Genomic DNA, 11790 nt, shown 5'->3' on the forward strand with positions numbered 1-11790 from the left:
TGGGTTGTGGGCTACCCCCAGGGTGTAAGAAGTCCCAGAAATGCCAGTGCTTGTCAGTAGTGGTTTAGGAACCCCATAGATACACACCAGGGCAAAGTTGATTCAAGGCCACCTGGAGCCTTTGTAATTTTATTGAACCTCCAGGGTTCACCTGGATTAACTCCAGGTGACTCCAAGCTGTTGATCTGACCCTAGACCCGGAATATGAGATATAATCTGGGTCAGAATGGTATCAGATTAATTTTGATATCTGGGGGAAATGGAAAGTAGGAGAGAAGGAGAAGAAAGAGAAAGTTTAACAAGTATATTATCACTTTAAAGCATTAATAAAAATTGACAAAGTTGACTGTATTCCAATTTAAAATTTCCATGTGACAAAAATAGCTAAGAGCAAGAAGATACACAATAAACTGGGGAAATATTTGCAGCACATCCCACGATGAAGAGCTGACTTCATCACATGCAAAGTACACGTAAAGTCAACAAGATCATCAACTCAAAAGAAACATGAGCCGAGGACTTTTTAAATATCATAGAAGAAATAAGCATGACTTTCAAACACACAAAAAGGTGCACATCCTCATTTCTAACAAAAGAAATAAAAATTTAAACTATAAGAGATATAATTTTTCACCCATTAGGTGAGTAAAGATGAACAATTTTGATAAACTACTGTGTGGGAGGTGATGTGGAGAAGTAGGTACTTCATGCATTGCTAGTGCAAGTAAAAACTGCACCATGTGGAAAATAGAGATAAAGGAAGATATAAACAAGTGGAAGAACATGCCGTGTTCATGGACTGGTAGAATTAACATCATTAAAATGTCCATACTGCTCAAAGCAATCTATAGATTCCATGCAATCCTTATTAAAATACCAACAGCATATTTCACAGATCTAGAACAAATGCTCTAAAAGTTTATATGGAACCAAAAAAGACCCTGAATAACCACAGCCATCTTGAGAAAGAAGAACAAAGTTGGAGGGATCACAACTTTGTGATATCCAGCTATACTACAAAGCCACTGTAATCAAAACAGCCTGGTACTGGCACAAGAACAGGCATATAGATCAATAGAATAGAATAGAGAACCCAGAAATTGACCCAAGCTGTTATGCTCAATTAATATTTGACAAAGGAGGCAAGAGCATGCAATAGAGTCAAGACAGTCTTTTCAATAAATGGTGTTGGGAAAATTGGACAGATACATGCAAAAGAAAAAGAAAGAAACCAGACCACCAACTTACACCATACACAAGACTAAACTCAAAATGGAGAAGATGTAAATATAAGTCATGAAACCATAAAAATCCTAGAAGAAATCATAGGCAGAAAAATCTCAGACATCTTTTGTAACAATATGTTTACAGATAAATCTAATAGGCCAAAGAAAACTAAGGAGAAAGTAAACAAATGGGCCTACATCAAAATAAAAAGAAACCATCAACAAGATGAAAAGGGAGCCCACTGTATGGGAGAACATATTTGGCAATGATACATCTGATAAAGGGCTAATATCTCAAATATATAAGTAACTCATACAATTTAACAGAAGTAAGACCAACAATCCAATTAAAAAATGGAGAAAGGATCTAAATAGATACTTCTCCAAAGTGGACATAGAGAAGGCCAAGAGAAACATGAAAAAATGCTCAAAGTCACTGATCATCAGAGAGGTGCAAATTAAAACAACAATGAGGGATCACCTCACAGCTGTCAGAATGGTTACAATCAACAAATCAACAAATGACAAGTGCTGGCGAGGGTTTGGTGAAAAGGGAACCCTAGTACACTGCTGGTGGGAATGCAGACTGGTACAGCCATTATGAAAAACAGTATGGAGTTTCCTTAAAAAATTAAATATGGAACTGCCATTTGACTCAGTGATCCCACTTCTGGGAATATATCCTAAGAAACTGGAAACACAGAAAGAATATATGCACCCCTATATTTATAGCAGGGCAATTTACAATAGCTAAGATCTGGAAACAGCCCAAGTACCCATTAGTAGATAAGTGGATAAAAAACTGTGGTACATTTATACCACGGAATACTATGCAGCAGTAAAAAAGGATCTCTCACCCTTTGAGACAGCATGGAGGGACTAGAGAGTATCATGCTAAGCGAAATAAGCCAGTCAGAGAAAGACAAGTATCACATGATCTCACTCAGATGTGGAATCTAAAGAACAAAATAAACTGATGAACAAAATAGATCCAGAGACATGGAAGCATGGAACAGACTCAGGAATCTTTGAGGGAAGGCAGGGGTGGGTGGGTGACAAGAGATTAATCAAGGAGCTTGTATGCATATATGCATAACCCATGGATACAGACAATAGTGTGGGGAAGGCCTTGGGTGGGTGGTGGGTGCAGGCTAGAAGGGGGTCAATGGAAAAAAAAGGGGGGACATCTGTACTTTCAATAATAAAGATTTTAAAAAAACCTGCACCGCTTCTTTAGAACAGTCTATCAAAATTTAAACTGTGTGTGGCCTTTGATCCAATGAACCCACTTCTACAAAATGATCATATATATATATGCTCACTCGTGTGCACAAAGGTGTGTGTGCTAGAAATTTCCCGCAGCATTATCATCAAAGAGTAAAAGTCTGAAAGAATCTAGCCCTGGCTGGATAGCTAAGATGGTTAGAGCGAGTCTCGATAAAGAGAAAAAGAAAAAGAAAGAAACTAGACCACCAACTTACACCATAAGCTGATAGAAGCAGTTTAGCCATAGCTGTTTTGTTTCTGGCATGAAAGAAATAAAAGTTACAGATAAAGTAACTTACCAAGACTGCAGGTTAGATCCTAGGCCAGGGCACATACAAGAATAACGAATGAATGCATAAATAAGTGGAACAACAAATCGATGCCCCCCCCCTTTATCTCTCCCTTCTTCTCTCTCTAAAAATCAATAAATTTTAAAAAAATTTTTATAGAACCTAAATGCCTGTCAGGAGAGGGAATGGATATTAACCCCTTCCCCAACAATTTTTTTTGTTAAAAACGTTTCTTTTTCAGACTAATTTTTTTATTTTGGTTCTATATAGTATTTTTGATGCTGGTTATGAAAACAGTTTGTAACTCGTCTTCCTATAAACCATATTTTTTTACCATATTTTCTTAGTATACTCGTCGACGACTGAAAAAGAACATTTTGTGAAAACGAGTATACACGTTTCTGCCAGGGAAGGGGTTAAACATGGCCATTATGTAAGTTTAAAAAATCACATAAAACAATAGTATGGGTTGTTCTCAGATCCACTGCTATATGTATGCGGTCTGAAAAGCTATAACAAATTCATGATAGTGTTCACCTCTGAGGACAGGAGGGAATAGGATCGGCTGTGAAGATCACAGAGTATTTGAACTTTATCTGTAACTTTTACTTCTTTCATGTCAGAAACAAAACAGCTATGGCTAAACTGCTCCTATCAGCTCGGGATGGTGGGAACTTTGTATATCACCTTCTTGCCTTTCTGTATTTTTCCAAAAGGCACAGTACAAATCAGAGGTATAAGATCAGCTCTTTTGTGGGAAAAGGTGCCAGGTGCTTGTTTACATGTAGCTGACTGCTGGAAGGGGAACAAGGAAGTGTACTACTTAAAAATAATAATTATGAGGAGCAAACAAAAAGCGTGGATTGAGAAAGAGCCTGCTGTGTTTGGAGAGGAGGGTTAGTACAGGCCGGCCCTCTAGGCTAGGAGTACCTCATGTTCCTAGGAGAAGAAAGGGCTTTTCTTTTGGTTTTTCTGAATCTTTGCTGCAGGGGGGCAGGGTGGAGGGCTAGAGAGAGACATGCAGGCTGAGAGCTGGGAGCAGCCAACAACACACCAATTATGTAATGGACAAGGCAGGAGAAAACACTGAAGTATCCAGTGTGGCAAAGATAGGTCTGTTTTAGGGTGGTGAGAAGGGAGCCCAGTGGCCAGGCAAACTTTCAGATGGTTATCCTGTTTTCAAAGTCAGAGTGCTCAGCAAGAAAACAAAAACAAACAGTTCAGTTGATAGAAAACAGACTAGAAAAATTTAACAACAAACATAGGTGAACCTTGAGTGCTAAGTGAAATAAACCAATCAGAAAAGGACAGATACCATGTGATTCCACTTCTATGAGGTGCCTAGAATAGTCTAATTCAAAGAGACAGAAAGTAGAGTGGTGGTGGCCAGGGACTGGGGGATGGGGGGGGGTGGGGAGCGGTTAATGGGGACAGTTTCCATTGGAGAAAATGAAGAAGTTCTGGAGATGGATGGTGGTAATGGTTGCATAGCAGTGTGAATGTACGTAATGCCACTGAACTATACACTTAAAAATTATTAAAATGGTAAATTTTGTTACATTCATTTTTTTAAAAAGTTACCAACTAAGCTGACTGACAATTTTGACAAGCCTAAAACCTTTAACTAGACATTTAAAGTACAGTGTTTAACCAGTCTTATTATTGCCTTATGGTGTTTAACCAAACCCACCTTTATTTTTTCCTATAAATTTTCTGCCAAGAGTGTGAAATACAACTTCGACATTCATATATATATATGTACGTATATGTACACACACACACACACACACACATTACTAACAACACATACATAACACAACAACAAAACCAAACTAAAAATAACCCTTAAAAGAGAAGAAGGAAGGGAGTCTTACTTAGGTTTCCTCCACACAAGGTGGAAACATCCAAGAAAACCATTTCTGTTTTCTGCAACGGCCGCCAGGAGAAAAGCTGCAGCTATGAGACACCACCCGCCCCCCCCCACACACACCTTCCACGCAAAGCTACATCCCTCACTAGCATTCAGGTGGATGGCATTTCTCTGCTTTTTCACCTTTGGACCAGTGTCCTAACTGAACTTCTTTATTTTTTTTTCGAAGACAGTGTCATAATATGTGAGTGGTGTATCTCAGGCTCTGGGCTGTAGGGAGAGTCCTGGTCTTTGGACTCTGAACAGAACTAGGGCAGAGGGAGTCTAGTATCTGGAAGAGATATTGCTGTTGCCTTAGGCCACCTAACACTGGTTTTGTAACATTCTGCATCAATGGCCCAATCCCTGCTTACCCCAGTGCTGCCCGGCCCTCTTGATTCTGGTCTCCTTTTGAATTAACAGTCTGAGTGAGTCAAAGTGCCCTGTGGCCTATCCCCCTACTGGCCCCACCAATGAGAGGGCCTCCGGTGTGCCCAGAGGAGGCCTGTCTCTGGACCTCAGGCCTCCCATCCAGCACCACAGGATCCGCACCAGGTCTAAGTTCATGAAAATGTCACGGCCATCAGACTCAGATGATGACAGAGAAATGGAAATACCAGACACTGATTGGGAAACCTGGCTAAAATATTCCTAATCTGGCTTGATGCTTGTCTAGAAGAACTTTTACTTCAGTGGTAGTTTATTTGGCTGGCAAATAGGAGCTCTGGCTTCGGGGGAGGATCAGGGAGAAGTAGACTATCACAACTGGGTACAATTTGAATTCTTGACACATTATTTTTTTTGCTTGTATCACCCTCAACTAATCTTTAATAAATTGCCAGAAACATCACAACCTCTTGCTTTCACAGACCAAAGAACCCCTCACCAGAAAAAAAAAAATCTTATTTTTCTGGTGTTAACAGAAACAAACAGAGCTTGTTCTGGAGTCTCACACATCTCCAAAAGCACAGGCCAGAAGTGGTATTGGGCTTCTTCGAATCTGACTTTCTTTCTGGAAGAGCTTGAAGAGACAAATGCGAATATCACATTCCATCTGAGCGCTGGGAATTTGAGAGTGAAGGGAACCAGCTCCCGAATGAGGGAGAATCAACCAAGATAGGAAGGGACCCCATAGGCCTGCATGGGCCCTTTGCAGTTTTCCTTGGAGACATGGTCTGGAGGCAAAAGATTCTTCACCTTGGAAGAACCACGTTACCACCTTCTCTTCACTCACTTTCAGCTTGATCAGTGGCTGCCTATGTTTTTTGCTGCATACAGTTCTCTACACTGGCACCCTCCCCTCTTATTTATTCCCCTCTATGTCTATCCTCCCCCTTTTCACCTTAGGATATATAGGGCTTCAAAAAAAAAATGGTCAATGGAGGAAATCCCAATGATTTGATCAGTCAGTCACCATGCATTTATAGAGCACATACTTTAAAAATCACTACAGGCTTAGACTTTGTTCCATTAATTTAAGAATTAAATTTCCTGCAATGGCTGCCAGGAGAAAAGCTGCAACTATGAGACACACTTGCCCCCGACCCCATCACCACACACACTCCTTCCACTCAAAGCTACACTCCTGGCTAGCGTTCAGGTGGACGGCATTTCACTGCTTTTTGACCTTTTCACCAGTGTCCTAACTAAACTTTCCCCCTGCCCCCCAACCCCGGGGCAGTGTGGCACAGATGGTTGGGCGTCATCCTATGCACCGAGAGGTTCCTGGTTCAATTCCAGGTCAGGGCACATGCCTGGGTTGCAGGCTCAATAGGAGGCATGCCCATCGATGTTTTTCTCTCCCTTTCTTTTCCTCTCTCTCAAAAAATCAATTCAAATTTTTTAAAAAGCAAAGAGATAATATCATTTGTAAGTTTAATTTATTGGGGTAACATTGTTTAATAAAATTGCATAGGTTTTAGGTATACAATTCTAAATACATCATCTGTATATTGTATTGTGTGTTCACCACCTCAAGTAAGAGATGATATCATTTACATCTCATTTGAAAAGACTTCAACTAAGTTATAATTTTTTTCCTAAAAATATGTTTTTATTGATTTCAGAGAGAGGAAGGGAGAAGGAGAGAAAGAAACATCAATGATGAGAGAGAGTCATTGATTGGCTGCCTCCTACACACTCCCTACTGGGTATCAAGCCTGCAATCCAGCCATGTGCCCTGATCATGGAGTTGAACCATGACCTCCTGGTTCATAAGTTGACGCTCAATCACTGAGCCACATCAGCCAGGCTATCTTTTTTTTTTCAATATGAAGTTGTTGGCGTGTTATCAGATGATGCCTGGTACAGTGTTCTGACTCATGAGTCTACAGAGGGCCAACACACCTGCCACCTGGGGAAAGGTCAGCCATGTTGCCCTCACTATAATGACGTAGTCCTGGTAAGTGTAGAGCTCATTTTACGCTGTGGCTCTCCACTACAGCACCAATGTCTTAATCTTGAAGTTGGAGCAGCATAGCTTTTCCCTGAGATTCAGATGTGCTTAGCTTTTCACCTGTTAAAAAACATTTTTAAACAAATAAATAAACAACATTTTAAGTTTACCAATATAGTTAAAAAGACGTTGTTTCCTCCCATTACGTTTTCTAGATCCTAAAAGTGGATGTTCCTAGAGATCCAGGTCTCCACCATGTCTCCACTAGGCTCATACCAGATCCACAACAGGAATTAGAAGTACATCGCTTTGGGGGCTTTTGGCTACGATCAAGTGTAGGAATAAGAAGTACACAAAAACTTCACCCTAAGTCCCACTGCTGCCTGGACAATAAAAGGGGTTCTAGGGAAAGTAACCTCACAGGACGATCTGATCATAAATTCCTAACTGGGCAGGTCTTAGTGTGTAGTCATGTCCCAGGCATACGCGTAACTTCGTTAGTAGTAAAGGCTATCTTTGCCTTAAGTAAGCCTTGTCTGTTGTTTCTGGGCAGCCAGGCTAATACCTCTTTAAAATGCTTCTTTGCAGACCCCTCTTTCTAAAGGTGACCACTTTCAAAAAAACACAATCTTGCTAACTATCCTGTACTGGATTCCACTTTGTTTTCTCCTACAGTCATGTAATCTTCTCTTAATTCCACCTTAATTTCAAATGCATAAAAGAAGCTGCAAACTGTCATCCCTAGAAGCATTTTTCTCAGTCTATTGAGACCTTGCTCCCAGGCATATCCTGTTTGACTCAGATAAAGTCAAAACCTTTTGTACAGGTTTGGACGTTTCTCTTTTCTTTCTTCCTTTCTTTATTGATTAAGGTATTACATGTGTCCTTATCCCCCCATTTCCGCCCCCACCCCACTCACGTTCATGCCTTCACACCCCTGGTGTCTGCATCCATTGGTTATGCTTATTTGGACGTTTCCTACGTCATTGACAGCTGTCACTCTGGTTCCCTGGGGCTCTGCTGATTTCTCCCTAGTTCTCTCATGTTGACACCTTAGAGCTGGGTTTTTACTTGATTTCCCTAACTAGGCTTCTAGTTTCTTGCTGAGATTAGAGACTGTAGTGCTTATGTCTGCCCAGTGTTGGTTCCTTTTGCCACCCCTCACTAGCTTTATGTGATTCTGGTTGACCACATCTCCCCCTTAATCCTCAGATGGTAGTGTGAGTCTGTGACCTAGCCTGGCCAGTCAGAGGATTCTGTCCCCCATGCTTGTGGTAGCAGATTCAGGGAGAGCTATAGAGTCCATGGCAGACAAATCAGAGCCTTCTTAGACTTTTTTTTTTTAACTAAAGCTACCTGGAAGATTGGTCTCTGTTCATTAGGGCTGCTAAGCTTGGAGAAAGTGAAACAGGGACAGCTAGCAGCCATCTTGCCCTTGGCAACAGAGCCTGCAAGCAGGGTAAAGCCAAGCAGAGATGAGCAAAGTTCAGAGATAGTGTTTGGGTTGTATTATTATTTTCAATTTTTCACTGTCTTTCTGAAGTTATATATATGGAGAGATCTATTTATCTATTATCTATCATCTATTATCTATCTAATCTTTTGCCATGTGACTTTGTAGTGCCTCCCACTAGAGTAAATGGAATATACTTCCCTTCCCATTAACTTTGGACTTAAGCCATATGACTTGCTTTGACCAACAGATTGTGGATGGAAATGACCAGTGTGCCCAGTCTAAGCTGAGGCCTTAAGAGTTTCCACCAACCATTTTGGATCTTCTACTCTCTGTCATGAGAAGAACAGGCCCTAGAAAGCTGTTCATTCTTCTGCTTTGGTCCTAGGCTGAAGACATGAGGCACATCTGTGGTTAACTTGAAGCCTGAACTCCAGCTGAGCCCAGCCAAGCCTAATCAATACAATATTAGCTTAATCATAGCCAATCTGTTAATCTATGAGCATGAAATAAATGTATGTTGTTATGGGCCATTGAAATTTTGAGGTTACTTGTTATATAGCATAGAGATTTAGGGGTTGCTTGCTACATAGTATGATTATAGCAAACCTGACTAACATAGATGGTAAGTGAAAAACAGTTCTGACTACATCATTTAAACCTCTGGATCCCATTGCATCTGAAGTCAATGCCACCCAATTGTTGAGTTTCTGTTGTTAGGAAGCAAACAAGTCCTCACCAATGCAAAAATCTTTTCTAAGCTCCTCGGATATAGTCCTATTACCTTGACAAATCATTACCAAATCCCTCTCCCACAATGTTGGCTCTGTATACCAGATGAGATCCTGACATAAACGGTCAGATAATCAGCTATTATACTGTTGCCACAGCCTTACCTTTAATCTCACTCAATAGCTAACACTCCTAACCCAGTTACTGTTTCCAACTCCTGTAATCACTTGTCCCTTGTCCTCAGGGCTGACCTCTGCACTAACTGTAGCTGAACTTGCCATTACCCCTGGATGTCGCCCTTTGGAGGTCCAGCCTCTGCGGCTGAGCCTGTTTCTCCAGCTACTTTGGTCTACTTAGTATTTGGCTACACCCTTGCCCACAAACATACACATCTCAAACAGAATCCATTCTTACTGTGAGAATGTCAATATGATAAATATCAAAATATAAGTGCTAGATAAAGCCCAGTCGGCATGGTTGAGTGTTGACCTATGAACCAGGAGGTCATGGTTCAATTTCCAGTCAGGGCACATGCCCAGGTTGCAGCCTCAATCATCCCTATTGTGGGGTGTGCAGGAGGCAGCTGATCAATGATTCTCTCTCATCCAATGTTTCTCTCTCTTGATATGTTTCTCTCTCTCTCTCTCTCTCTCTCTCTCTCTCTCTCTCTCTCTCTCTCTCTCTCCTTTCTCCCCCTCTCCATTCCTCTCTAAAATCAATATAAATAAATGCTAGATAAATATTTCTCCTTAATTTAGGATATTATCTTTGACTTTACATAAAATGGAATGCTTCTTTCTAACCTACCTGAATCCTATTCTGGAGTTAAAATCATGAAGACAGGAAAATCTGAAAATGTGAAAGAATGGAGAGCAAAGATGGTGGGTATTCCTCCTTGGAGCAGGTGCATAGTGCCAATAAAATTTGTATCTTAGCCCTGGTCAGTTTGGCTCAGTGGATAGAGCATTGGCCCATGGACTGAATGGTCCTGGGTTTGATTCCAGCCAAGGGCATGTACCTCATACCTCGGTTGCAGGATCAGCTCCAGTCCAGGTCGGGGCCTGTGTGGGAGGCAACTAATCGATGTGTCTCTCTCACATCAATGTTTCTCTCTTTGTGTCTCTTCCCCTCCCTTCCACACTCTCTAAAAAATCAATGAAAAAATGTCCTTGGGTGAGGATTAACAAACAAAATTCATATCTAGCAAGGACTATTTATATAACATAGATGACTTAGGCCAAAATTATAGGTTGCTCTTCAGACTCCTTAATTCTTCTTAATATATATTTATACAATACATATACAATTTTCAGAAATGTTTATGATTTTTAAAAATTTAAGCAAAGCCCCAGCTGATGTTGTTCAGCTGGTTGAGTGTTGTCCCATGCATGGAAAGGTCGCCAGTTTGATTTCCAGACATGCCCTGGTTGCAGGTTCGATCCCTAGTCAGGGTTGTATGAAGGCAACCTATTGATGTTTCTCTCTCACATACATTTCTCTCTCTCTCTCTCTCTCTCTCTCTCTCTCTCTCTCTCTCCTTTCTCTAAAAAAATCAATTAAAAAAAGTGAAAATAAAAATTTAAGCACAGATATGGTAATATAAGAAACACAAATAATACCACAACGTCTCTATCCTCCCAATCCAAGATTTCTAATTGTTACACTCATATGTGCCTCATCTTCTTTTCTTCTCCAAAGAAATAAAACATTATGGATGTAGCTAAAAATCCCTTTAACCACCACTCTTGGTCCTATTCCCTTTCTGTCTTCATGCTATGAACAGATATGTTTTCCTTTCTATTTTGAATCAATGTCTTTTTACTGTTAATGTTTTTCATGTTGTTTTGCAATTTGTTTTTAGTTCATTATGTTTGAGATCTGTGCACACTGATCCACATAGATCTAGTTTATTCCTTTTAATGAGACACAATATTACAATGTATGCATATACCATATTTTACATATCCATTCATCTACTGTAGCAATTCTCAACCTTTTCATTTCATGGCAAACATAAACTAACTAGAGGCACGATGCATGAAATTCGTGCAAGAGTAGGCCTTCCTTCCCCCGGCTGCCGGCACTGGCTTCCCTCAGCACCCAGGACCCAGGCTTTCCTCACAGCCCTGGCTTCGTCCTAAAGGTTGTCCGGCAGGAAGTCCGGTCTAATTAGCATATTATGCTTTTATTATTATAGATTAAATTTTGCAACACACCAAAAACTATATTATATTTTTTGCCGATCTGAAAAAAAAAAGGTATAATTTTGATTCATTCACACTGGACAACTATTGTTGTTTGGGCTGCTATCATTTTTTCTTATTTTTTATTTTGACAATCTAAGGGAAAAGAGGTCAGTGCCCCTGACTAAATAGTCAGGTATTGTATGTTTTAAAAATTCTTGCAGCCCTAGCAGGTATGGCTCAGTTCGTTGGGCATTGTCCTGTGCACCAAAAGGTTGCAAGTTCGATTCCCAGTCAGGCCACATGCCCAGGTTGCAGGCTGGATCCCTGGTAGGG

The sequence above is a fragment of the Myotis davidii genome, unplaced genomic scaffold (assembly GCF_000327345.1).
Source record: "Myotis davidii unplaced genomic scaffold, ASM32734v1 scaffold1031, whole genome shotgun sequence".
NCBI lineage: Eukaryota > Metazoa > Chordata > Mammalia > Chiroptera > Vespertilionidae > Myotis > Myotis davidii.